Source organism: Hemitrygon akajei, chromosome 5 (genome assembly GCF_048418815.1).
Source record: "Hemitrygon akajei chromosome 5, sHemAka1.3, whole genome shotgun sequence".
NCBI classification, from domain to species: domain Eukaryota; kingdom Metazoa; phylum Chordata; class Chondrichthyes; order Myliobatiformes; family Dasyatidae; genus Hemitrygon; species Hemitrygon akajei.
This window is the reverse complement of record NC_133128.1, coordinates 96411361-96439293: the sequence shown is the minus strand read 5'-3', so window position 1 is coordinate 96439293 and position 27933 is coordinate 96411361. Positions and strand designations below refer to the sequence as shown.

The following is a 27933-nucleotide window of genomic DNA, read 5'->3' as shown; positions in this document are numbered from 1 at the left end:
ACTGAACCGACTGTGACCCTGGTGTCATTCCCACTGAACCGACTGACCCTGGGGCCATTCCCACTGAACCGACTGTCACCATGGGGCCATTCCCACTGAACTGACTGTGACCCTGGCGTCATTCCCATTGAACTGACTGTGACCTTGGGGCCATTCCCACTGAACTGACTGTGACCATGGGACCATTCCCACTGAACTGACTGTGACCTTGGGGCCATTCCCACTGCATTGACTGTGACCCTGGGGCCATTTCCATTTCACTGACTGTGACCCTGGTGTCATTCCCACTGAACTGACTGTGACACTGGGGCCATTCCCACGAACTGACTGTGACCCTGGGGTCATTCCCACTAAAGCAACTGTGACCCAGGGGCAATTTCTATCGCACTGCCTGTGACCCTGGGGCATTCCCACTGAACTGACTGACCCTGGGGCCATTCCCACTGAACTGACTGTGACCCTGGGGCCATTCCCACTGAACTGACTGTGACCCTGGGTCATTCCCACTGAACTGACTGACCCTGGGTCCATTCCCACTGAAACGACTGTGACCCTGGGGCCATTTCCATCACACTGCCAGTGACCCTGGGGCCATTCCCACTGAACCGACTGTGACCCTGGGGCCATTCCCACTGAACTGACTGTGACCCTGGGGCCATTTCCATCGCACTGCCTGTGACCCTGGGGCCATTCCCACTGCATTGACTGTGATCCTGGGGCCATTTCCATCGCACTGACTGTGACCCTGGGGTCATTCCCACTGAAATGACTGTGACCCTGGGTCATTCCCACTGAACTGACTGACCCTGGGGCCATTCCCACTGTACTGACTGTGACCCTGGGGTCATTCCCAATGAACTGACTGAGACCGTGGGGTCATTCCCACTGAAACGACTGTGACCCTGGGGCCATTTCCATCGCACTGCCTGTGACCCTGGGGCAATTCCCACTGAACTGACTGTGACCCTGGGACCATTTCAATCGCACTGTCTGTGACCCTGGGGCCATTTCCATCGCACTGCCTGTGACCCTGGGGCCATTCCCACTGAACTGACTGTGACCCTGGGGCCATTTCCATCGCACTGCCTGTGACCCTGGGGCCATTCCCACTGCATTGACTGTGATCCTGGGGCCATTTCCATTGCACTGACTGACACTGGGGCCATACCCACTGCATTGACTGTGACCCTGGGGCCATTCTCACTGAACTGACTGACACTGGGGCCATTACCACTGAACTGACTGTGACCCTGGGGCCATTCTCACTGAACTGACTGACACTGGGGCCATTACCACTGCATTGACTGTGATCCTGGGGCATTCCCACTGAACTGACTGTGACCCTGGGGCATTCTCACTGAACTGACTGACACTGGGGCCATTACCACTGCATTGACTGTGACCCTGGGGCCATTCTCACTGAACTGACTGTGACCCTGGGGCATTCCCACTGAACTGACTGACCCTGGGGCCATTCTCACTGAACTGACTGTGACCCTGGGGCATTCCCACTGAACTGACTGACCCTGGGGCCATTCCCACTGAAACGACTGTGACCCTGGGGCCATTTCCATCGCACTGACTGTGACCCTGGGGTCATTCCCACTGAACTGACTGTGACCCTGGGGCCATTCTCACTGAACTGACTGACACTGGGGCCATTACCACTGAATCGACTGTGACCCTGGGGCAATTCCCACTGAACTGACTGTGACCCTGGGGCCATTCCCTCTGAACTGACTGTGACCCTGGGACCATTTCAATCGCACTGTCTGTGACCCTGGGGCCATTTCCATCGCACTGCCTGTGACCCTGGGGCCATTCCCACTGAACTGACTGTGACCCTGGGGCCATTTCCATCGCACTGCCTGTGACCCTGGGGCCATTCCCACTGCATTGACTGTGATCCTGGGGCCATTTCCATTGCACTGACTGACACTGGGGCCATTCCCACTGCATTGACTGTGACCCTGGGGCCATTTCCATCGCACTGACTGTGACCCTGGGCCATTACCACTGAACTGACTGTGACCCTGGGGCCATTCTCACTGAACTGACTGACACTGGGGCCATTACCACTGCATTGACTGTGACCCTGGGGCCATTCTCACTGAACTGACTGTGACCCTGGGGCATTCCCACTGAACTGTCTGACCCTGGGGCCATTCCCACTGAACTGACTGTGACCCTGGGGCCATTCCCACTGAACCGACTGTGACCCTGGTGTCATTCCCACTGAACTGACTGACCCTGGGGCCATTCCCACTGAACCGACTGTCACCATGGGGCCATTCCCACTGAACTGACTGTGACCCTGGGGTCATTCCCATTTAACTGACTGTGACCCTGGGACAATTCCCACTGAACTGACTGTGACCCTGGGGCCATTCCCTCTGAACCGACTGTGACCCTGGGGCAATTCCCACTGAACTGACTGTGACCCTGGGACCATTTCAATCGCACTGTCTGTGACCCTGGGGCCATTTCCATCGCACTGCCTGTGACCCTGGGGCCATTCCCACTGAACCGACTGTGACCCTGGGGCCATTTCCATCGCACTGCCTGTGAACCTGGGGCCATTCCCACTGCATTGACTGTGATCCTGGGGCCATTTCCATTGCACTGACTGACACTGGGGCCATTCCCACTGCATTGACTGTGACCCTGGGGCCATTCTCACTGAACTGACTGACACTGGGGCCATTACCACTGAACTGACTGTGACCCTGGGGCCATTCTCACTGAACTGACTGACACTGGGGCCATTACCACTGCATTGACTGTGATCCTGGGGCATTCCCACTGAACTGACTGTGACCCTGGGGCATTCTCACTGAACTGACTGACACTGGGGCCATTACCACTGCATTGACTGTGACCCTGGGGCCATTCTCACTGAACTGACTGTGACCCTGGGGCATTCCCACTGAACTGACTGACCCTGGGGCCATTCCCACTGAAACGACTGTGACCCTGGGGCCATTCTCACTGAACTGACTGTGACCCTGGGACATTCCCACTGAACTGACTGACCCTGGGGCCATTCCCACTGAAACAACTGTGAACCTGGGGCCATTTCCATCGTACTGACTGTGACCCTGGGGTCATTCCCACTGAACTGACTGACCCTGGGGCCATTCCCACTGAAACGACTGTGTCCCTGGGGCCATTTCCATCGCACTGACTGTGACCCTGGGGTCATTCCCACTGAACTGACTGACCCTGGGGCCATTCCCACTGAAACGACTGTGACCCTGGGGCCATTTCCATCACACTGACTGTGACCCTGGGGTCATTCCCACTGAACTGACTGTGACCCTGGGGCCATTCTCACTGAACTGACTGACACTGGGGCCATTACCACTGAATCGACTGTGACCCTGGGGCAATTCCCACTGAACTGACTGTGACCCTGGGGCCATTCCCTCTGAACCGACTGTGACCCTGGGGCAATTCCCACTGAACTGACTGTGACCCTGGGACCATTTCAATCGCACTGTCTGTGACCCTGGGGCCATTTCCATCGCACTGCCTGTGACCCTGGGGCCATTCCCACTGAACTGAATGTGACCCTGGGGCCATTTCCATCGCACTGCCTGTGACCCTGGGGCCATTCCCACTGCATTGACTGTGACCCTGGGGCCATTTCCATCGCACTGACTGTGACCCTGGGCCATTACCACTGAACTGACTGTGACCCTGGGGCCATTCTCACTGAACTGACTGACACTGGGGCCATTACCACTGCATTGACTGTGACCCTGGGGCCATTCTCACTGAACTGACTGTGACCCTGGGGCCATTCCCTCTGAACCGACTGTGACCCTGGGGCAATTCCCACTGAACTGACTGTGACCCTGGGACCATTTCAATCGCACTGTCTGTGACCCTGGGGCCATTCCCACTGAACTGACTGTGACCCTGGGGCCATTTCCATCGCACTGCCTGTGACCCTGGGGCCATTCCCACTGCATTGACTGTGATCCTGGGGCCATTTCCATTGCACTGACTGACACTGGGGCCATTCCCACTGCATTGACTGTGACCCTGGGGCCATTTCCATCGCACTGACTGTGACCCTGGGCCATTACCACTGAACTGACTGTGACCCTGGGGCCATTCTCACTGAACTGACTGACACTGGGGCCATTACCACTGCATTGACTGTGACCCTGGGGCCATTCTCACTGAACTGACTGTGACCCTGGGGCATTCCCACTGAACTGACTGACCCTGGGGCCATTCCCACTGAACTGACTGTGACCCTGGGGCCATTCCCACTGAACCGACTGTGACCCTGGTGTCATTCCCACTGAACTGACTGACCCTGGGGCCATTCCCACTGAACCGACTGTCACCATGGGGCCATTCCCACTGAACTGACTGTGACCCTGGGGTCATTCCCATTTAACTGAATGTGACCCTGGGACAATTCCCACTGAACTGACTGTGACCCTGGGGCCATTCCCTCTGAACCGACTGTGACCCTGGGGCAATTCCCACTGAACTGACTGTGACCCTGGGACCATTTCAATCGCACTGTCTGTGACCCTGGGGCCATTTCCATCGCACTGCCTGTGACCCTGGGGCCATTCCCACTGAACTGACTGTGACCCTGGGGCCATTTCCATCGCACTGCCTGTGACCCTGGGGCCATTCCCACTGCATTGACTGTGATCCTGGGGCCATTTCCATTGCACTGACTGACACTGGGGCCATTCCCACTGCATTGACTGTGACCCTGGGGCATTCCCACTGAACTGACTGACCTTGGGGCCATTCCCACTGAACTGACTGTGACCCTGGGGCATTCTCACTGAACTGACTGACACTGGGGCCTTTACCACTGCATTGACTGTGACCCTGGGGCCATTCTCACTGAACTGACTGTGACCCTGGGGCATTCCCACTGAACTGACTGACCCTGGGGCCATTCCCACTGAAACGACTGTGACCCTGAGGCCATTCTCACTGAACTGACTGTGACCCTGGGGCATTCCCACTGAACTGACTGACCCTGGGGCCATTCCCACTGAAACGACTGTGACCCTGGGGCCATTTCCATCGCACTGACTGTGACCCTGGGGTCATTCCCACTGAACTGACTGTGACCCTGGGGCCATTCTCACTGAACTGACTGACACTGGGGCCATTACCACTGAATCGACTGTGACCCTGGGGCAATTCCCACTGAACTGACTGTGACCCTGGGACCATTCCCACTGAACTGACTGTGACCCTGGGGCAATTCCCACTGAACTGACTGTGACCCTGGGGCCATTTCCATCGCACTGACTGTGACCCTGGGGTCATTCCCACTGAACTGACTGTGACCCTGGGGCCATTCTCACTGAACTGACTGACACTGGGGCCATTCCCTCTGAACCGACTGTGACCCTGGGGCAATTCCCACTGAACTGACTGTGACCCTGGGACCATTTCAATCGCACTGTCTGTGACCCTGGGGCCATTCCCACTGAACTGAATGTGACCCTGGGGCCATTTCCATCGCACTGCCTGACACTGGGGCCATTCCCACTGCATTGACTGTGACCCTGGGGCCATTTCCATCGCACTGACTGTGACCCTGGGCCATTAGCACTGAACTGACTGTGACCCTGGGGCCATTCTCACTGAACTGACTGACACTGGGGCCATTACCACTGCATTGACTGTGACCCTGGGGCCATTCTCACTGAACTGACTGTGACCCTGGGGCATTCCCACTGAACTGACTGACCCTGGGGCCATTCCCACTGAAACGACTGTGACCCTGGGGCCATTCTCACTGAACTGACTGTGACCCTGGGGCATTCCCACTGAACTGACTGACCCTGGGGCCATTCCCACTGAACTGACTGACCCTGGGGCCATTCCCACTGAAACGACTGTGCCCCTGGGGCCATTTCCATCGCACTGACTGTGACCCTGGGGCCATTCTCACTGAACTGACTGACACTGGGGCCATTACCACTGAACCGACTGTGACCCTGGGGCCATTCCACTGAACTGACTGTGACCCTGGGGCCATTCTCACTGAACTGACTGACACTGGGGCCATTACCACTGCATTGACTGTGATCCTGGGGCCATACCCACTGAACCAACTGTGACCCTGGGGTCATTCCCACTGAAGCAACTGTGACCCTGGGGTCATTCCCACTGAACCGACTGTGACCCTGGGGCATTCCCACTGAACTGACTGTCCCTGGGGCCATTCCCGCTGAACCGACTGTGACCCTGGGGCCATTTCCATCGCACTGCCTGTGACCCTGGGGCCATTCCCACTGAACTGACTGTGACCCTGGGGCATTCCCACTGAACTGACTGTGACCCTGGGGCCATTCCCACTGAACCGACTGTGACCCTGGTGTCATTCCCACTGAACCGACTGACCCTGGGGCCATTCCCACTGAACCGACTGTCACCATGGGGCCATTCCCACTGAACTGACTGTGACCCTGGCGTCATTCCCATTGAACTGACTGTGACCTTGGGGCCATTCCCACTGAACTGACTGTGACCATGGGACCATTCCCACTGAACTGACTGTGACCTTGGGGCCATTCCCACTGCATTGACTGTGACCCTGGGGCCATTTCCATTTCACTGACTGTGACCCTGGTGTCATTCCCACTGAACTGGCTGTGACACTGGGGCCATTCCCACGAACTGACTGTGACCCTGGGGTCATTCCCACTAAAGCAACTGTGACCCAGGGGCAATTTCTATCGCACTGCCTGTGACCCTGGGGCATTCCCACTGAACTGACTGACCCTGGGGCCATTCCCACTGAACTGACTGTGACCCTGGGGCCATTCCCACTGAACTGACTGTGACCCTGGGTCATTCCCACTGAACTGACTGACCCTGGGTCCATTCCCACTGAAACGACTGTGACCCTGGGGCCATTTCCATCACACTGCCAGTGACCCTGGGGCCATTCCCACTGAACCGACTGTGACCCTGGGGCCATTCCCACTGAACTGACTGTGACCCTGGGGCCATTTCCATCGCACTGCCTGTGACCCTGGGGCCATTCCCACTGCATTGACTGTGATCCTGGGGCCATTTCCATCGCACTGACTGTGACCCTGGGGTCATTCCCACTGAAATGACTGTGACCCTGGGTCATTCCCACTGAACTGACTGACCCTGGGGCCATTCCCACTGTACTGACTGTGACCCTGGGGTCATTCCCAATGAACTGACTGAGACCGTGGGGTCATTCCCACTGAAACGACTGTGACCCTGGGGCCATTTCCATCGCACTGCCTATGACCCTGGGGCATTCCCACTGAACTGACTGTAACCCTGGGACCATTTCCATTACACTGACTGTGACCCTGGGGTCATTTCCATCGCACTGCCTGTGACCCTGGCGCCATTCCCACTGAAACGACTGTGACCCTGGGGCCATTTCCATTGCACTGACTGTGACCCTGGGACCATTTCCATTACACTGACTGTGACCCTGGGGCCATTTCCATTGCACTGACTGTGAACCTGGGGTCATTCCCACTGAACTGACTGTGAGCCTGGGGCCATTCCCACAGCATTGACTGTGATCCTGGGGCCATTCCCACTGAAACGTCTGTGACCCTGGGGCCATTCCCACTGAAACGACTGTGACCCTGGGGCCATTCTCACTGAACTGACTGACACTGGGGCCATTACCACTGCATTGACTGTGATCCTGGGGCCATACCCACTGCATTGACTGTGACCCTGGGGTCATTCCCACTGAAGCAACTGTGACCCAGGGGCAATTTCCATCGCACTGCCTGTGACCCTGTGGCCATTCCCACTGAACTGACTGTGACCCTGGGGCCATTCCCACTGAACCGACTGTGACCCTGGGACCATTCGCAATGAACTGACTGTGACCCTGGGGCATTCCCACTGAACTGACTGTGATTCTGGGGTCATTCCCATTGGACTGACTGTGACCCTGGGGTCTTTCCCACTGAACTGACTGTGACCCTGGGGTCATTCCCACTGAAGCAACTGTGACCCAGGGGCAATTTCCATCGCACTGCCTGTGACCCTGGGGCCATTCCCACTGAACTGACTGTGATCCTGGGCCATTCCCACTGAACCGACTGTGACCCTGGTGTCATTCCCACTGAACTGACTGACCCTGGGGCCATTCCCACTGAACCGACTGTCACCCTGGGGCCATTCCCACTGAACTGACTGTGACCTTGGGGCCATTCCCACTGCATTGACTGTGACCCTGTGGCCATTTCCATTTCACTGACTGTGACCCTGGTGTCATTCCCACTGAACTGACTGTGACACTGGGGCCATTCCCACGAACTGACTGTGACCCTGGGGTCATTCCCACTAAAGCAACTGTGACCCAGGGGCAATTTCTATCGCACTGCCTGTGACCCTGGGGCATTCCCACTGAACTGACTGACCCTGGGGCCATTCCCACTGAACTGACTGTGACCCTGGGGCCATTCCCACTGAACTGACTGTGACCCTGGGTCATTCCCACTGAACTGACTGACCCTGGGTCCATTCCCACTGAAACGACTGTGACCCTGGGGCCATTTCCATCACACTGCCAGTGACCCTGGGGCCATTCCCACTGAACCGACTGTGACCCTGGGGCCATTCCCACTGAACTGACTGTGACCCTGGGGCCATTTCCATCGCACTGCCTGTGACCCTGGGGCCATTCCCACTGCATTGACTGTGATCCTGGGGCCATTTCCATCGCACTGACTGTGACCCTGGGGTCATTCCCACTGAAATGACTGTGACCCTGGGTCATTCCCACTGAACTGACTGACCCTGGGGCCATTCCCACTGTACTGACTGTGACCCTGGGGTCATTCCCAATGAACTGACTGAGACCGTGGGGTCATTCCCACTGAAACGACTGTGACCCTGGGGCCATTTCCATCGCACTGCCTATGACCCTGGGGCATTCCCACTGAACTGACTGTAACCCTGGGGTCATTCCCACTGAAACGACTGTGACCCTGGGGCCATTTCCATCGCACTGCCTGTGACCCTGGCGCCATTCCCACTGAACTGACTGTGACCCTGGGACCATTTCCATTACACTGACTGTGACCCTGGGGTCATTTCCATCGCACTGCCTGTGACCCTGGCGCCATTCCCACTGAAACGACTGTGACCCTGGGGCCATTTCCATTGCACTGACTGTGACCCTGGGACCATTTCCATTACACTGACTGTGACCCTGGGGCCATTTCCATTGCACTGACTGTGAACCTGGGGTCATTCCCACTGAACTGACTGTGAGCCTGGGGCCATTCCCACAGCATTGACTGTGATCCTGGGGCCATTCCCACTGAAACGTCTGTGACCCTGGGGCCATTCCCACTGAAATGACTGTGACCCTGGGGCCATTCTCACTGAACTGACTGACACTGGGGCCATTACCACTGCATTGACTGTGATCCTGGGGCCATACCCACTGCATTGACTGTGACCCTGGGGTCATTCCCACTGAAGCAACTGTGACCCAGGGGCAATTTCCATCGCACTGCCTGTGACCCTGTGGCCATTCCCACTGAACTGACTGTGACCCTGGGGCCATTCCCACTGAACCGACTGTGACCCTGGGACCATTCGCAATGAACTGACTGTGACCCTGGGGCATTCCCACTGAACTGACTGTGATTCTGGGGTCATTCCCATTGGACTGACTGTGACCCTGGGGTCTTTCCCACTGAACTGACTGTGACCCTGGGGTCATTCCCACTGAAGCAACTGTGACCCAGGGGCAATTTCCATCGCACTGCCTGTGACCCTGGGGCCATTCCCACTGAACTGACTGTGATCCTGGGCCATTCCCACTGAACCGACTGTGACCCTGGTGTCATTCCCACTGAACTGACTGACCCTGGGGCCATTCCCACTGAACCGACTGTCACCCTGGGGCCATTCCCACTGAACTGACTGTGACCCTGGTGTCATTCCCATTGAACCGACTGTGACCCTGGGGCCATTCCCACTGAACCGACTGTGACCCTGGGAGCATTCCCACTGAACTGACTGTGACCCTGGGGCCATTCCCACTGCATTGACTGTGACCCTGGGGCCATTTCCATTTCACTGACTGTGACCCTGGTGTCATTCCCACTGAACTGACTGTGACACTGGGGCCATTCCCACTGAACTGACTGACCCTGGGGCCATTCCCACTGAACTGACTGTGACCCTGGGGCCATTCCCACTGAACCGACTGTGACCCTGGTGTCATTCCCACTGAACTGACTGACCCTGGGGCCATTCCCACTGAACCGACTGTCACCATGGGGCCATTCCCACTGAACTGACTGTGACCCTGGAGTCATTCCCATTGAACTGACTGTGACCCTGGGGCCATTCCCACTGAACCGACTGTGACCCTGGGACCATTCCCACTGAACTGACTGTGACCCTGGGGCCATTCCCACTGCATTAACTGTGACCCTGGGGCCATTTCCATTTCACTGACTGTGACCCTGGTGTCATTCCCACTGAACTGACTGTGACACTGGGGCCATTCCCACTGAAGCAACTGTGACCCAGGGGCAATTTCCATCGCACTGCCTGTGACCCTGGGGCCATTCCCACTGAACCAACTGTGACCCTGGGCCATTCCCACTGAACTGACTGACCCTGCGGCCATTCCCACTGAACTGACTGTGACCCTGGGTCATTCCCACTGAACTGACTGACCCTGGGGCCATTCCCACTGAAACGACTGTGACCCTGGGGCCATTTCCATCGCACTGCCTGTGACCCTGGGGCCATTCCCAATGAACCGACTGTGACCCTGGGGCCATTCCCACTGAACTGACTGTGACCCTGGGGCCATTTCCATCGCACTGCCTGTGACCCTGTGGCCATTCCCACTGCATTGACTGTGATCCTGGGGCCATTTCCATCGCACTGACTGTGACCCTGGGGTCATTCCCACTGAAATGACTGTGACCCTGGGGCCATTCCCACTAAAACGAATGTGACCCTGGGGCCATTCCCACTGCATTGACTGACCCTGGGGCCATTCCCACTGCATTGACTGTGATCCTGGGGCCATTGTCACTGAACTGACTGACACTGGGGCCATTACCACTGCATTGACTGTGATCCTGGGTCCATACCCACTGAACTGACTGTGACCCTGGGGCCATTCCGACTGAACTGACTGTGACCCTGGGGTCATTCCCACTGAAGCAACTGTGACCCAGGGGCAATTTCCATCGCACTGCCTGTGACCCTGGGGCCATTCCCACTGAACCAACTGTGACCCTGGGGCATTCCCACTGAACTGACTGACCCTGGGGCCATTCCCACTGAACTGACTGTGACCCTGGGTCATTCCCACTGAACTGACTGACCCTGGGGCCATTCCCACTGAAACGACTGTGACCCTGGGGCCATTTCCATCGCACTGCCTGTGACCCTGGGGCCATTCCCACTGAACCGACTGTGACCCTGGGGCCATTCTCACTGAACTGACTGACCCTGGGGCCATTACCACTGCATTGACTGTGATGCTGGGACCATTCCCACTGAACTGACTTATCCTGGGGCCATTCCCTCTGAACTGACTGTGACCCTGGGGCCATTTCCATCGCACTGCCTGTGACCCTGGGGCCATTCCCACTGCCTTGACTGTGATCCTGGGGCCATTTCCATTGCACTGACTGCGACCCTGGGGTCATTCCCACTGAAATGACTGTGACCCTGGGGCCATTCCCACTAAAACGACTGTGACCCTGGGGCCATTCCCACTGCATTGACTGACCCTGGGGCCATTCCCACTGCATTGACTGTGATCCTGGGGCCATTGTCACTGAACTGACTGACACTGGGGCCCTTACTACTGCATTGACTGTGATCCTGGGGCCATACCCACTGAACCAACTGTGACCCTGGGGTCATTCCCACTGAAGCAACTGTGACCCAGGGGCAATTTCCATTGCACTGCCTGTGACCCTGGGGCCATTCCCACAGAACTGACTGTGACCCTGGGGCCATTCCCACTGCATTGACTGTGATGCTGGGGCCATTTCCATTGCACTGACGGTGACGCTGGTGTCATTCCCACTGAACTGACTGTGACCCTGGGACCATTCCCACTGAACTGACTTACCCTGGGGCCATTCCCACTGAACCGACTGTGACCCTGGGACCATTCCCACTGAACTGAATTATCCTGGGGCCATTCCCACTGAACTGACTGTGACTCTGGGGCCATTCCCACTGCATTGACTGTGATGCTGGGGCCATTTCCATTGCACTGACTGTGACCCTGGGGTCATTCCCTCTGAACTGACTGTGACCCTGGGTCCATTCCCACTGAACTGACTGTGACCCTGGGGCCATTCCCACTGAACGGACTGTGACCCTGGGGCATTCCCACTGAACGGACTGACCCTGGGGCCATTCCCACTGAACTGACTTACCCTGGGGTCATTCCCACTGAACTGACTGTGACCCTGGGGCCATTCCCACTGAACTGACTGACCCTGGGGCCATTCCCACTGAAACAACTGTGACCCTGGGGCCATTCCAACTGAACTGACTGACCCTGGGGCCATTCCCACTGAACTGACTGTGACCCTGGGGCCATTCCCACTGTACTGACTGACCCTGGGGCCATTTCCACTGAACTGACTGTGACACTGGGGCCATTTCCACTGAACTGACTGTGACCCTGGGGCCATTCCCACTGAAACAACTGTGACCCTGGGGCCATTCCCACTGAACTGACTTACCCTGGGGCCATTCCCACTGAACTGACTGTGACCCTGGGGCCATTCCCACTGAACTGACTGACCCTGGGGCCATTCCCACTGAAACAACTGTGACCCTGGGGCCATTCCAACTGAACTGACTGACCCTGGGGCCATTCCCACTGAACTGACTGTGACCCTGGGGCCATTTCTATCGCACTGCCTGTGACCCTGGGGCCATTCCCACTGAACCGACTGTGACCCTGGGACCATTCCCACTGAAACAACTGTGAACCTGGGGCCATTCCCACTGAACTGACTGTGACCCTGGGGCCATTCCCACTGAAACAACTGTGACCCTGGGGCCATTCCCACTGAACTGATTACCCTGGGGCCATTCCCACTGAACTGACTGTGAACCTGGGGCCATTCCCACTGAACTGACTGACCCTGGGGCCATTCCCACTGAAACAACTGTGACCCTGGGGCCATTCCCACTGAACTGACTGTGACCCTGGGGCCATTCCCACTGAAACAACTGTGACCCTGGGGCCATTCCCACTGAACTAACTGTGACCCTGGGGCCATTCCCACTGAAACAACTGTGACCCTGGGGCATTCCCACTGAACTGACTTACCCTGGGGCCATTCCCACTGAACTGACTGTGACCCTGGGGCCATTCCCACTGAACTGACTGACCCTGGGGCCATTCCCACTGAAACAACTGTGACCCTGGGGCCATTTCTATCGCACTGCCTGTGACCCTGGGGCCATTTCCATCCCACTGACTGTGACCCTGGGGTCATTCCCACGGAAATGACTGTGACCCTGGGGCCATTCCCACTGAAACAACTGTGACCCTGGGGCCATTTCTATCGCACTGCCTGTGACCCTGGGGCCATTTCCATCCCACTGACTGTGACCCTGGGGTCATTCCCACGGAAATGACTGTGACCCTGGGGCCATTCTCACTGAACTGACTGACACTGGGGCCATTCCCACTGAACTGACTGTGACCCTGGGGCATTCCCACTGAACTGACTGACCCTGGGGCCATTCCCACTCAACTGACTGTGACCCTGGGCCATTCCCACTGAACTGACTGTGACCCTGGGCCATTCCCACTGAACTGACTGTGACCCTGGGGCCATTTCCATCGTACTGACTGTGACCCTGGGGCCATTCCCACTGCATTGACTGTGACCCTGGGGCCATTTCCATCGTACTGACTGTGACCCTGGGGCCATTCCCACTGAACCGACTGTGACCCTGGGGCCATTCTCACTGAACTGACTGACACTGGGGCCATTACCACTGCATTGACTGTGATCCTGGGGCATTCCCACTGAACTGACTGACCCTGGGGCCATTCCCACTGAACTGACTGACCCTCGGGCATTCACACTGAACTGACTGACCCTGGGGCCATTCCCACTGAACTGACTGACCCTGGGGCCATTCCCACTGAACTGACTGTGACCCAGGGGCCATTCCCACTGAAGCAACTGTGACCCAGGGGCAATTTCCATCGCACTGCCTGTGACCCTGGGGCCATTCCCACTGAACCGACTGTGACCCTGGGGCATTCCCACTGAACTGACTGTGACCCATGGGCCATTCTCACTGAACTGACTGTGACCCTGGGGCATTCCCACTGAACTGACTGACCCTGGGGCCATTCCCACTGAAACGACTGTGACCCTGGGGCAATTTCCATCGCACTGCCTGTGACCCTGGGGCCATTCCCACTGAACTGACTGACCCTGGGGCCATTCCCACTGAAACGACTGTGACCCTGGGGCCATTTCTATCGCACTGCCTGTGACCCTGTGGCCATTCCCACTGAACCGACTGTGACCCTGGGACAATTCCCACTGAACCGACTGTGACCCTGGGGCCATTCCCACTGAACTGACTGTGACCCTGGGGTCATTCCCATTGAACTGACTGTGACCCTGGGGTCATTCCCACTGAACCGACTGTGACCCTGGGACCATTTCCATCGCATTGACTGTGATCCTGGGGCCATTCCCACTGAACTGAATGTGACCCTGGGGTCATTCCCACTGAAATGACTGTGACCCTGGGGCCATTCCCACTGAACCGACTGTGACCCTGGGGCCATTCTCACTGAACCGACTGTGACCCTGGGGCCATTCCCACTGAACTGACTGTGACCCTGGGGCATTCCCACTGAACTGACTGACCCTGGGGCCATTCCCACTGAACTGACTGTGACCCTGGGTCATTCCCACTGAAGCAACTATGACCCAGGAGCAATTTCCATCGCACTGCCTGTGACACTGGGGCCATTCCCACTGAACTGACTGACCCTGGGACCATTCCCACTGAACTGTCTGTGACACTGGGGTCATTCCCACTGAAGCAACTGTGATCCTGGGGCAATTTCCATCGCACTGCCTGTGACCCTGGGGCCATTCCCACTGAACTGACTGACCCTGGGGCCATTCCCACTGAACTGACTGTGACCCTGGGTCATTCCCACTGAACTGACTGTGACCCTGGGGCCATTCCCTCTGAAACGACTGTGACACTGGGGCCATTCCCACTGAACCGACTGTGACCCTGGGGCCATTCCCACTGAAACGACTGTGACACTGGGGCCATTCCCACTGAACTGACTGTGACCCTGGGGCATTCCCACTGAACCGACTGTGACACTGGGGCCATTCCCACTGAACTGACTGTGACCCTGGGGCCATTTCTATCGCACTGCCTGTGACCCTGTGGCCATTCCCTCTGAACCGACTGTGACCCTGGGGCCATTCCCACTGAACTGACTGTGACCCTGGGGCATTCCCACTGAACTGACTGTGACCCTGGGTCATTCCCACTGAACTGACTGACCCTGGGGTCATTCCCACTGAAACGACTGTGACTCTGGGGCCATTTCTATCGCACTGACTGTGACCCTGGGTCCATTCCCACTGAACTGACTGTGACCCTGGGGCATTACCACTGAACTGACTGACCCTGGGGCCATTCCCACTGAACCGACTGTGACCCTGGGGCCATTTCCATTTCACTGACTGTGATCCTGGGGCCATTCCCACTTAACTGACTGTGACCCTGGGGTCAATCCCACTGAACCGACTGTGACCCTGGGGCCATTCCCTCTGAACTGACTGACCCTGGGGCCATTCCCACTGAACTGACTGTGACCCTGGGGCATTCCCACTGAACTGACTGACCCTGGGGCCATTCCCACTGAACTGACTGTGACCCTGGGGTCATTCCCACCGAAGCAACTGTGACCCAAGGGCAATTTCCATCGCACTGCCTGTGACTCTGGGGCCATTCCCACTGAAATGACTGTGACACTGGGTCATTCCCACTGAACTGACTGACCCTGGGGCCATTCCCACTGAACTGACTGTGACCCTGGGGTCATTCCCACTGAAATGACTGTGACCCTGGGGCCATTTCCATCGCACTGCCTGTGACCCTGGGGCCATTCCCACTGAACTGACTGTGACCCTGGGGCCATTACCACTGAACCGACTGTGACCCTGGGACCATTTCCATCGCACTGACTGTGACCCTGGGGCCATTCCCACTGAACCGACTGTGACCCTGGGGCCATTTCCATCGCACTGACTGTGATCCTGGGGCCATTCCCACTGAACTGACTGTGACCCTGGGGCATTCCCACTGAACCGACTGTGACACTGGGGCCATTCCCACTGAACTGACTGTGACCCTGGGGCCATTCCCACTGAAACGACTGTGACCCTGGGGCCATTTCTATCGCACTGCCTGTGACCCTGTGGCCATTCCCACTGAACCGACTGTGACCCTGGGGCCATTCCCACTGAACTGACTGTGACCCTGGGGCAATCCCACTGAACTGACTGACCCTGGGGTCATTCCCACTGAAACGACTGTGACCCTGGGGCCATTTCTATCGCACTGACTGTGACCCTGGGGCCATTCCCACTGAACTGACTGTGACCCTGGGGCATTACCACTGAACTGACTGACCCTGGGGCCATTCCCACTGAACCGACTGTGACCCTGAGGCCATTCTCACTGAACTGACTGTGACCCTGGGGCATTCCCACTGAACTGACTGACCCTGGGGCCATTCCCACTGAAACGACTGTGACCCTGGGGCCATTCTCACTGAACTGACTGTGACCCTGGGGCATTCCCACTGAACTGACTGACCCTGGGGCCATTCCCACTGAACTGACTGACCCTGGGGCCATTCCCACTGAAACGACTGTGCCCCTGGGGCCATTTCCATCGCACTGACTGTGACCCTGGGGTCATTCCCACTGAACTGACTGTGACCCTGGGGCCATTCTCACTGAACTGACTGACACTGGGGCCATTACCACTGAACCGACTGTGACCCTGGGGCCATTCCACTGAACTGACTGTGACCCTGGGGCCATTCTCTCTGAACTGACTGACACTGGGGCCATTACCACTGCATTGACTGTGATCCTGGGGCCATACCCACTGAACCAACTGTGACCCTGGGGTCATTCCCACTGAAGCAACTGTGACCCTGGGGTCATTCCCACTGAACCGACTGTGACCCTGGGGCATTCCCACTGAACTGACTGTCCCTGGGGCCATTCCCGCTGAACCGACTGTGACCCTGGGGCCATTTCCATCGCACTGCCTGTGACCCTGGGGCCATTCCCACTGAACTGACTGTGACCCTGGGGCATTCCCACTGAACTGACTGTGACCCTGGGGCCATTCCCACTGAACCGACTGTGACCCTGGTGTCATTCCCACTGAACCGACTGACCCTGGGGCCATTCCCACTGAACCGACTGTCACCATGGGGCCATTCCCACTGAACTGACTGTGACCCTGGCGTCATTCCCATTGAACTGACTGTGACCTTGGGGCCATTCCCACTGAACTGACTGTGACCATGGGACCATTCCCACTGAACTGACTGTGACCTTGGGGCCATTCCCACTGCATTGACTGTGACCCTGGGGCCATTTCCATTTCACTGACTGTGACCCTGGTGTCATTCCCACTGAACTGACTGTGACACTGGGGCCATTCCCACGAACTGACTGTGACCCTGGGGTCATTCCCACTAAAGCAACTGTGACCCAGGGGCAATTTCTATCGCACTGCCTGTGACCCTGGGGCATTCCCACTGAACTGACTGACCCTGGGGCCATTCCCACTGAACTGACTGTGACCCTGGGGCCATTCCCACTGAACTGACTGTGACCCTGGGTCATTCCCACTGAACTGACTGACCCTGGGTCCATTCCCACTGAAACGACTGTGACCCTGGGGCCATTTCCATCACACTGCCAGTGACCCTGGGGCCATTCCCACTGAACCGACTGTGACCCTGGGGCCATTCCCACTGAACTGACTGTGACCCTGGGGCCATTTCCATCGCACTGCCTGTGACCCTGGGGCCATTCCCACTGCATTGACTGTGATCCTGGGGCCATTTCCATCGCACTGACTGTGACCCTGGGGTCATTCCCACTGAAATGACTGTGACCCTGGGTCATTCCCACTGAACTGACTGACCCTGGGGCCATTCCCACTGTACTGACTGTGACCCTGGGGTCATTCCCAATGAACTGACTGAGACCGTGGGGTCATTCCCACTGAAACGACTGTGACCCTGGGGCCATTTCCATCGCACTGCCTATGACCCTGGGGCATTCCCACTGAACTGACTGTAACCCTGGGGTCATTCCCACTGAAACGACTGTGACCCTGGGGCCATTTCCATCGCACTGCCTGTGACCCTGGCGCCATTCCCACTGAACTGACTGTGACCCTGGGACCATTTCCATTACACTGACTGTGACCCTGGGGTCATTTCCATCGCACTGCCTGTGACCCTGGCGCCATTCCCACTGAAACGACTGTGACCCTGGGGCCATTTCCATTGCACTGACTGTGACCCTGGGACCATTTCCATTACACTGACTGTGACCCTGGGGCCATTTCCATTGCACTGACTGTGAACCTGGGGTCATTCCCACTGAACTGACTGTGAGCCTGGGGCCATTCCCACAGCATTGACTGTGATCCTGGGGCCATTCCCACTGAAACGTCTGTGACCCTGGGGCCATTCCCACTGAAACGACTGTGACCCTGGGGCCATTCTCACTGAACTGACTGACACTGGGGCCATTACCACTGCATTGACTGTGATCCTGGGGCCATACCCACTGCATTGACTGTGACCCTGGGGTCATTCCCACTGAAGCAACTGTGACCCAGGGGCAATTTCCATCGCACTGCCTGTGACCCTGTGGCCATTCCCACTGAACTGACTGTGACCCTGGGGCCATTCCCACTGAACCGACTGTGACCCTGGGACCATTCGCAATGAACTGACTGTGACCCTGGGGCATTCCCACTGAACTGACTGTGATTCTGGGGTCATTCCCATTGGACTGACTGTGACCCTGGGGTCTTTCCCACTGAACTGACTGTGACCCTGGGGTCATTCCCACTGAAGCAACTGTGACCCAGGGGCAATTTCCATCGCACTGCCTGTGACCCTGGGGCCATTCCCACTGAACTGACTGTGATCCTGGGCCATTCCCACTGAACCGACTGTGACCCTGGTGTCATTCCCACTGAACTGACTGACCCTGGGGCCATTCCCACTGAACCGACTGTCACCCTGGGGCCATTCCCACTGAACTGACTGTGACCCTGGGGTCATTCCCATTGAACCGACTGTGACCCTGGGGCCATTCCCACTGAACCGACTGTGACCCTGGGAGCATTCCCACTGAACTGACTGTGACCCTGGGGCCATTCCCACTGCATTGACTGTGACCCTGGGGCCATTTCCATTTCACTGACTGTGACCCTGGTGTCATTCCCACTGAACTGACTGTGACACTGGGGCCATTCCCACTGAACTGACTGACCCTGGGGCCATTCCCACTGAACTGACTGTGACCCTGGGGCCATTCCCACTGAACCGACTGTGACCCTGGTGTCATTCCCACTGAACTGACTGACCCTGGGGCCATTCCCACTGAACCGACTGTCACCATGGGGCCATTCCCACTGAACTGACTGTGACCCTGGAGTCATTCCCATTGAACTGACTGTGACCCTGGGGCCATTCCCACTGAACCGACTGTGACCCTGGGACCATTCCCACTGAACTGACTGTGACCCTGGGGCCATTCCCACTGCATTGACTGTGACCCTGGGGCCATTTCCATTTCACTGACTGTGACCCTGGTGTCATTCCCACTGAACTGACTGTGACACTGGGGCCATTCCCACTGAAGCAACTGTGACCCAGGGGCAATTTCCATCGCACTGCCTGTGACCCTGGGGCCATTCCCACTGAACCAACTGTGACCCTGGGCCATTCCCACTGAACTGACTGACCCTGCGGCCATTCCCACTGAACTGACTGTGACCCTGGGTCATTCCCACTGAACTGACTGACCCTGGGGCCATTCCCACTGAAACGACTGTGACCCTGGGGCCATTTCCATCGCACTGCCTGTGACCCTGGGGCCATTCCCAATGAACCGACTGTGACCCTGGGGCCATTCCCACTGAACTGACTGTGACCCTGGGGCCATTTCCATCGCACTGCCTGTGACCCTGTGGCCATTCCCACTGCATTGACTGTGATCCTGGGGCCATTTCCATCGCACTGACTGTGACCCTGGGGTCATTCCCACTGAAATGACTGTGACCCTGGGGCCATTCCCACTAAAACGAATGTGACCCTGGGGCCATTCCCACTGCATTGACTGACCCTGGGGCCATTCCCACTGCATTGACTGTGATCCTGGGGCCATTGTCACTGAACTGACTGACACTGGGGCCATTACCACTGCATTGACTGTGATCCTGGGTCCATACCCACTGAACTGACTGTGACCCTGGGGCCATTCCGACTGCATTGACTGTGACCCTGGGGCCATTTCCATTTCACTGACTGTGACCCTGGTGTCATTCCCACTGAACTGACTGTGACCCTGGGGTCATTCCCACTGAAGCAACTGTGACCCAGGGGCAATTTCCATCGCACTGCCTGTGACCCTGGGGCCATTCCCACTGAACCAACTGTGACCCTGGGGCATTCCCACTGAACTGACTGACCCTGGGGCCATTCCCACTGAACTGACTGTGACCCTGGGTCATTCCCACTGAACTGACTGACCCTGGGGCCATTCCCACTGAAACGACTGTGACCCTGGGGCCATTTCCATCGCACTGCCTGTGACCCTGGGGCCATTCCCACTGAACCGACTGTGACCCTGGGGCCATTCTCACTGAACTGACTGACCCTGGGGCCATTACCACTGCATTGACTGTGATGCTGGGACCATTCCCACTGAACTGACTTATCCTGGGGCCATTCCCTCTGAACTGACTGTGACCCTGGGGCCATTTCCATCGCACTGCCTGTGACCCTGGGGCCATTCCCACTGCCTTGACTGTGATCCTGGGGCCATTTCCATTGCACTGACTGCGACCCTGGGGTCATTCCCACTGAAATGACTGTGACCCTGGGGCCATTCCCACTAAAACAACTGTGACCCTGGGGCCATTCCCACTGCATTGACTGACCCTGGGGCCATTCCCACTGCATTGACTGTGATCCTGGGGCCATTGTCACTGAACTGACTGACACTGGGGCCCTTACTACTGCATTGAATGTGATCCTGGGGCCATACCCACTGAACCAACTGTGACCCTGGGGTCATTCCCACTGAAGCAACTGTGACCCAGGGGCAATTTCCATTGCACTGCCTGTGACCCTGGGGCCATTCCCACAGAACTGACTGTGACCCTGGGGCCATTCCCACTGCATTGACTGTGATGCTGGGGCCATTTCCATTGCACTGACGGTGACGCTGGTGTCATTCCCACTGAACTGACTGTGACCCTGGGACCATTCCCACTGAACTGACTTACCCTGGGGCCATTCCCACTGAACCGACTGTGACCCTGGGACCATTCCCACTGAAATGAATTATCCTGGGGCCATTCCCACTGAACTGACTGTGACTCTGGGGCCATTCCCACTGCACTGACTGTGATGCTGGGGCCATTTCCATTGCACTGACTGTGACCCTGGGGTCATTCCCTCTGAACTGACTGTGACCCTGGGTCCATTCCCACTGAACTGACTGTGACCCTGGGGCCATTCCCACTGAACGGACTGTGACCCTGGGGCATTCCCACTGAACGGACTGACCCTGGGGCCATTCCCACTGAACTGACTTACCCTGGGGTCATTCCCACTGAACTGACTGTGACCCTGGGGCCATTCCCACTGAACTGACTGACCCTGGGGCCATTCCCACTGAAACAACTGTGACCCTGGGGCCATTCCAACTGAACTGACTGACCCTGGGGCCATTCCCACTGAACTGACTGTGACCCTGGGGCCATTCCCACTGTACTGACTGACCCTGGGGCCATTTCCACTGAACTGACTGTGACACTGGGGCCATTTCCACTGAACTGACTGTGACCCTGGGGCCATTCCCACTGAAACAACTGTGACCCTGGGGCCATTCCCACTGAACTGACTTACCCTGGGGCCATTCCCACTGAACTGACTGTGACCCTGGGGCCATTCCCACTGAACTGACTGACCCTGGGGCCATTCCCACTGAAACAACTGTGACCCTGGGGCCATTCCAACTGAACTGACTGACCCTGGGGCCATTCCCACTGAACTGACTGTGACCCTGGGGCCATTTCTATCGCACTGCCTGTGACCCTGGGGCCATTCCCACTGAACCGACTGTGACCCTGGGACCATTCCCACTGAAACAACTGTGACCCTGGGGCCATTCTCACTGAACTGACTGTGACCCTGGGGCCATTCCCACTGAAACAACTGTGACCCTGGGGCCATTCCCACTGAACTGACTTACCCTGGGGCCATTCCCACTGAACTGACTGTGAACCTGGGGCCATTCCCACTGAACTGACTGACACTGGGGCCATTCCCACTGAAACAACTGTGACCCTGGGGCCATTCCCACTGAACTGACTGTGACCCTGGGGCCATTCCCACTGAAACAACTGTGACCCTGGGGCCATTCCCACTGAACTAACTGTGACCCTGGGGCCATTCCCACTGAAACAACTGTGACCCTGGGGCATTCCCACTGAACTGACTTACCCTGGGGCCATTCCCACTGAACTGACTGTGACCCTGGGGCCATTCCCACTGAACTGACTGACCCTGGGGCCATTCCCACTGAAACAACTGTGACCCTGGGGCCATTTCTATCGCACTGCCTGTGACCCTGGGGCCATTTCCATCCCACTGACTGTGACCCTGGGGTCATTCCCACGGAAATGACTGTGACCCTGGGGCCATTCCCACTGAAACAACTGTGACCCTGGGGCCATTTCTATCGCACTGCCTGTGACCCTGGGGCCATTTCCATCCCACTGACTGTGACCCTGGGGTCATTCCCACGGAAATGACTGTGACCCTGGGGCCATTCTCACTGAACTGACTGACTCTGGGGCCATTCCCACTGAACTGACTGTGACCCTGGGGCATTCCCACTGAACTGACTGACCCTGGGGCCATTCCCACTCAACTGACTGTGACCCTGGGCCATTCCCACTGAACTGACTGTGACCCTGGGCCATTCCCACTGAACTGACTGTGACCCTGGGGCCATTTCCATCGTACTGACTGTGACCCTGGGGCCATTCCCACTGCATTGACTGTGACCCTGGGGCCATTTCCATCGTACTGACTGTGACCCTGGGGCCATTCCCACTGAACCGACTGTGACCCTGGGGCCATTCTCACTGAACTGACTGACACTGGGGCCATTACCACTGCATTGACTGTGATCCTGGGGCATTCCCACTGAACTGACTGACCCTGGGGCCATTCCCACTGAACTGACTGACCCTCGGGCATTCACACTGAACTGACTGACCCTGGGGCCATTCCCACTGAACTGACTGTGACCCAGGGGCCATTCCCACTGAAGCAACTGTGACCCAGGGGCAATTTCCATCGCACTGCCTGTGACCCTGGGGCCATTCCCACTGAACCGACTGTGACCCTGGGGCATTCCCACTGAACTGACTGTGACCCATGGGCCATTCTCACTGAACTGACTGTGACCCTGGGGCATTCCCACTGAACTGACTGACCCTGGGGCCATTCCCACTGAAACGACTGTGACCCTGGGGCAATTTCCATCGCACTGCCTGTGACCCTGGGGCCATTCCCACTGAACTGACTGACCCTGGGGCCATTCCCACTGAAACGACTGTGACCCTGGGGCCATTTCTATCGCACTGCCTGTGACCCTGTGGCCATTCCCACTGAACCGACTGTGACCCTGGGACAATTCCCACTGAACCGACTGTGACCCTGGGGCCATTCCCACTGAACTGACTGTGACCCTGGGGTCATTCCCATTGAACTGACTGTGACCCTGGGGTCATTCCCACTGAACCGACTGTGACCCTGGGACCATTTCCATCGCATTGACTGTGATCCTGGGGCCATTCCCACTGAACTGAATGTGACCCTGGGGTCATTCCCACTGAAATGACTGTGACCCTGGGGCCATTCCCACTGAACCGACTGTGACCCTGGGGCCATTCTCACTGAACCGACTGTGACCCTGGGGCCATTCCCACTGAACTGACTGTGACCCTGGGGCATTCCCACTGAACTGACTGACCCTGGGGCCATTCCCACTGAACTGACTGTGACCCTGGGTCATTCCCACTGAAGCAACTATGACCCAGGAGCAATTTCCATCGCACTGCCTGTGACACTGGGGCCATTCCCACTGAACTGACTGACCCTGGGACCATTCCCACTGAACTGTCTGTGACACTGGGGTCATTCCCACTGAAGCAACTGTGATCCTGGGGCAATTTCCATCGCACTGCCTGTGACCCTGGGGCCATTCCCACTGAACTGACTGACCCTGGGGCCATTCCCACTGAACTGACTGTGACCCTGGGTCATTCCCACTGAACTGACTGTGACCCTGGGGCCATTCCCTCTGAAACGACTGTGACACTGGGGCCATTCCCACTGAACCGACTGTGACCCTGGGGCCATTCCCACTGAAACGACTGTGACACTGGGGCCATTCCCACTGAACTGACTGTGACCCTGGGGCATTCCCACTGAACCGACTGTGACACTGGGGCCATTCCCACTGAACTGACTGTGACCCTGGGGCCATTTCTATCGCACTGCCTGTGACCCTGGGGCCATTCCCACTGAACCGACTGTGACCCTGGGACCATTCCCACTGAACTGAATTATCCTGGGGCCATTCCCACTGAACTGACTGTGACTCTGGGGCCATTCCCACTGCATTGACTGTGATGCTGGGGCCATTTCCATTGCACTGACTGTGACCCTGGGGTCATTCCCTCTGAACTGTCTGTGACCCTGGGTCCATTCCCACTGAACTGACTGTGACCCTGGGGCCATTCCCACTGAACGGACTGTGACCCTGGGGCATTCCCACTGAACGGACTGACCCTGGGGCCATTCCCACTGAACTGACTTACCCTGGGGTCATTCCCACTGAACTGACTGTGACCCTGGGGCCATTCCCACTGAACTGACTGACCCTGGGGCCATTCCCACTGAAACAACTGTGACCCTGGGGCCATTCCAACTGAACTGACTGACCCTGGGGCCATTCCCACTGAACTGACTGTGACCCTGGGGCCATTCCCACTGTACTGACTGACCCTGGGGCCATTTCCACTGAACTGACTTACCCTGGGGCCATTCCCACTGAACTGACTGACCCTGGGGCCATTCCCACTGAAACAACTGTGACCCTGGGGCCATTCCAACTGAACTGACTGACCCTGGGGCCATTCCCACTGAACTGACTGTGACCCTGGGGCCATTTCTATCGCACTGCCTGTGACCCTGGGGCCATTCCCACTGAACCGACTGTGACCCTGGGACCATTCCCACTGAAACAACTGTGACCCTGGGGCCATTCCCACTGAACTGACTGTGACCCTGGGGCCATTCCCACTGAAACAACTGTGACCCTGGGGCCATTCCCACTGAACTGACTTACCCTGGGGCCATTCCCACTGAACTGACTGTGAACCTGGGGCCATTCCCACTGAACTGACTGACCCTGGGGCCATTCCCACTGAAACAACTGTGACCCTGGGGCCATTCCCACTGAACTGACTGTGACCCTGGGGCCATTCCCACTGAAACAACTGTGACCCTGGGGCCATTCCCACTGAACTAACTGTGACCCTGGGGCCATTCCCACTGAAACAACTGTGACCCTGGGGCATTCCCACTGAACTGACTTACCCTGGGGCCATTCCCACTGAACTGACTGTGACCCTGGGGCCATTCCCACTGAACTGACTGACCCTGGGGCCATTCCCACTGAAACAACTGTGACCCTGGGGCCATTTCTATCGCACTGCCTGTGACCCTGGGGCCATTTCCATCCCACTGACTGTGACCCTGGGGTCATTCCCACGGAAATGACTGTGACCCTGGGGCCATTCCCACTGAAACAACTGTGACCCTGGGGCCATTTCTATCGCACTGCCTGTGACCCTGGGGCCATTTCCATCCCACTGACTGTGACCCTGGGGTCATTCCCACGGAAATGACTGTGACCCTGCGGCCATTCTCACTGAACTGACTGACACTGGGGCCATTCCCACTGAACTGACTGTGACCCTGGGGCATTCCCACTGAACTGACTGACCCTGGGGCCATTCCCACTCAACTGACTGTGACCCTGGGCCATTCCCACTGAACTGACTGTGACCCTGGGCCATTCCCACTGAACTGACTGTGACCCTGGGGCCATTTCCATCGTACTGACTGTGACCCTGGGGCCATTCCCACTGCATTGACTGTGACCCTGGGGCCATTTCCATCGTACTGACTGTGACCCTGGGGCCATTCCCACTGAACCGACTGTGACCCTGGGGCCATTCTCACTGAACTGACTGACACTGGGTCCATTACCACTGCATTGACTGTGATCCTGGGGCATTCCCACTGAACTGACTGACCCTGGGGCCATTCCCACTGAACTGACTGACCCTCGGGCATTCACACTGAACTGACTGACCCTGGGGCCATTCCCACTGAACTGACTGACCCTGGGGCCATTCCCACTGAACTGACTGTGACCCAGGGGCCATTCCCACTGAAGCAACTGTGACCCAGGGGCAATTTCCATCGCACTGCCTGTGACCCTGGGGCCATTCCCACTGAACCGACTGTGACCCTGGGGCATTCCCACTGAACTGACTGTGACCCATGGGCCATTCTCACTGAACTGACTGTGACCCTGGGGCATTCCCACTGAACTGACTGACCCTGGGGCCATTCCCACTGAAACGACTGTGACCCTGGGGCAATTTCCATCGCACTGCCTGTGACCCTGGGGCCATTCCCACTGAACTGACTGACCCTGGGGCCATTCCCACTGAAACGACTGTGACCCTGGGGCCATTTCTATCGCACTGCCTGTGACCCTGTGGCCATTCCCACTGAACCGACTGTGACCCTGGGACAATTCCCACTGAACCGACTGTGACCCTGGGGCCATTCCCACTGAACTGACTGTGACCCTGGGGTCATTCCCATTGAACTGACTGTGACCCTGGGGTCATTCCCACTGAACCGACTGTGACCCTGGGACCATTTCCATCGCATTGACTGTGATCCTGGGGCCATTCCCACTGAACTGAATGTGACCCTGGGGTCATTCCCACTGAAATGACTGTGACCCTGGGGCCATTCCCACTGAACCGACTGTGACCCTGGGGCCATTCTCACTGAACCGACTGTGACCCTGGGGCCATTCCCACTGAACTGACTGTGACCCTGGGGCATTCCCACTGAACTGACTGACCCTGGGGCCATTCCCACTGAACTGACTGTGACCCTGGGTCATTCCCACTGAAGCAACTATGACCCAGGAGCAATTTCCATCGCACTGCCTGTGACACTGGGGCCATTCCCACTGAACTGACTGACCCTGGGACCATTCCCACTGAACTGTCTGTGACACTGGGGTCATTCCCACTGAAGCAACTGTGATCCTGGGGCAATTTCCATCGCACTGCCTGTGACCCTGGGGCCATTCCCACTGAACTGACTGACCCTGGGGCCATTCCCACTGAACTGACTGTGACCCTGGGTCATTCCCACTGAACTGACTGTGACCCTGGGGCCATTCCCTCTGA

The 27933-nt window shown here is 57.3% G+C and overlaps 1 protein-coding gene across 5 annotated transcripts in view; it reads left to right on the top strand.

The window, feature by feature from the left end:
• Positions 1-27933, top strand: part of cyp27a3 (cytochrome P450 family 27 subfamily A member 3) — a 416483-nt gene that overhangs the window by 151062 nt on the left and 237488 nt on the right. The window lies entirely within an intron of this gene.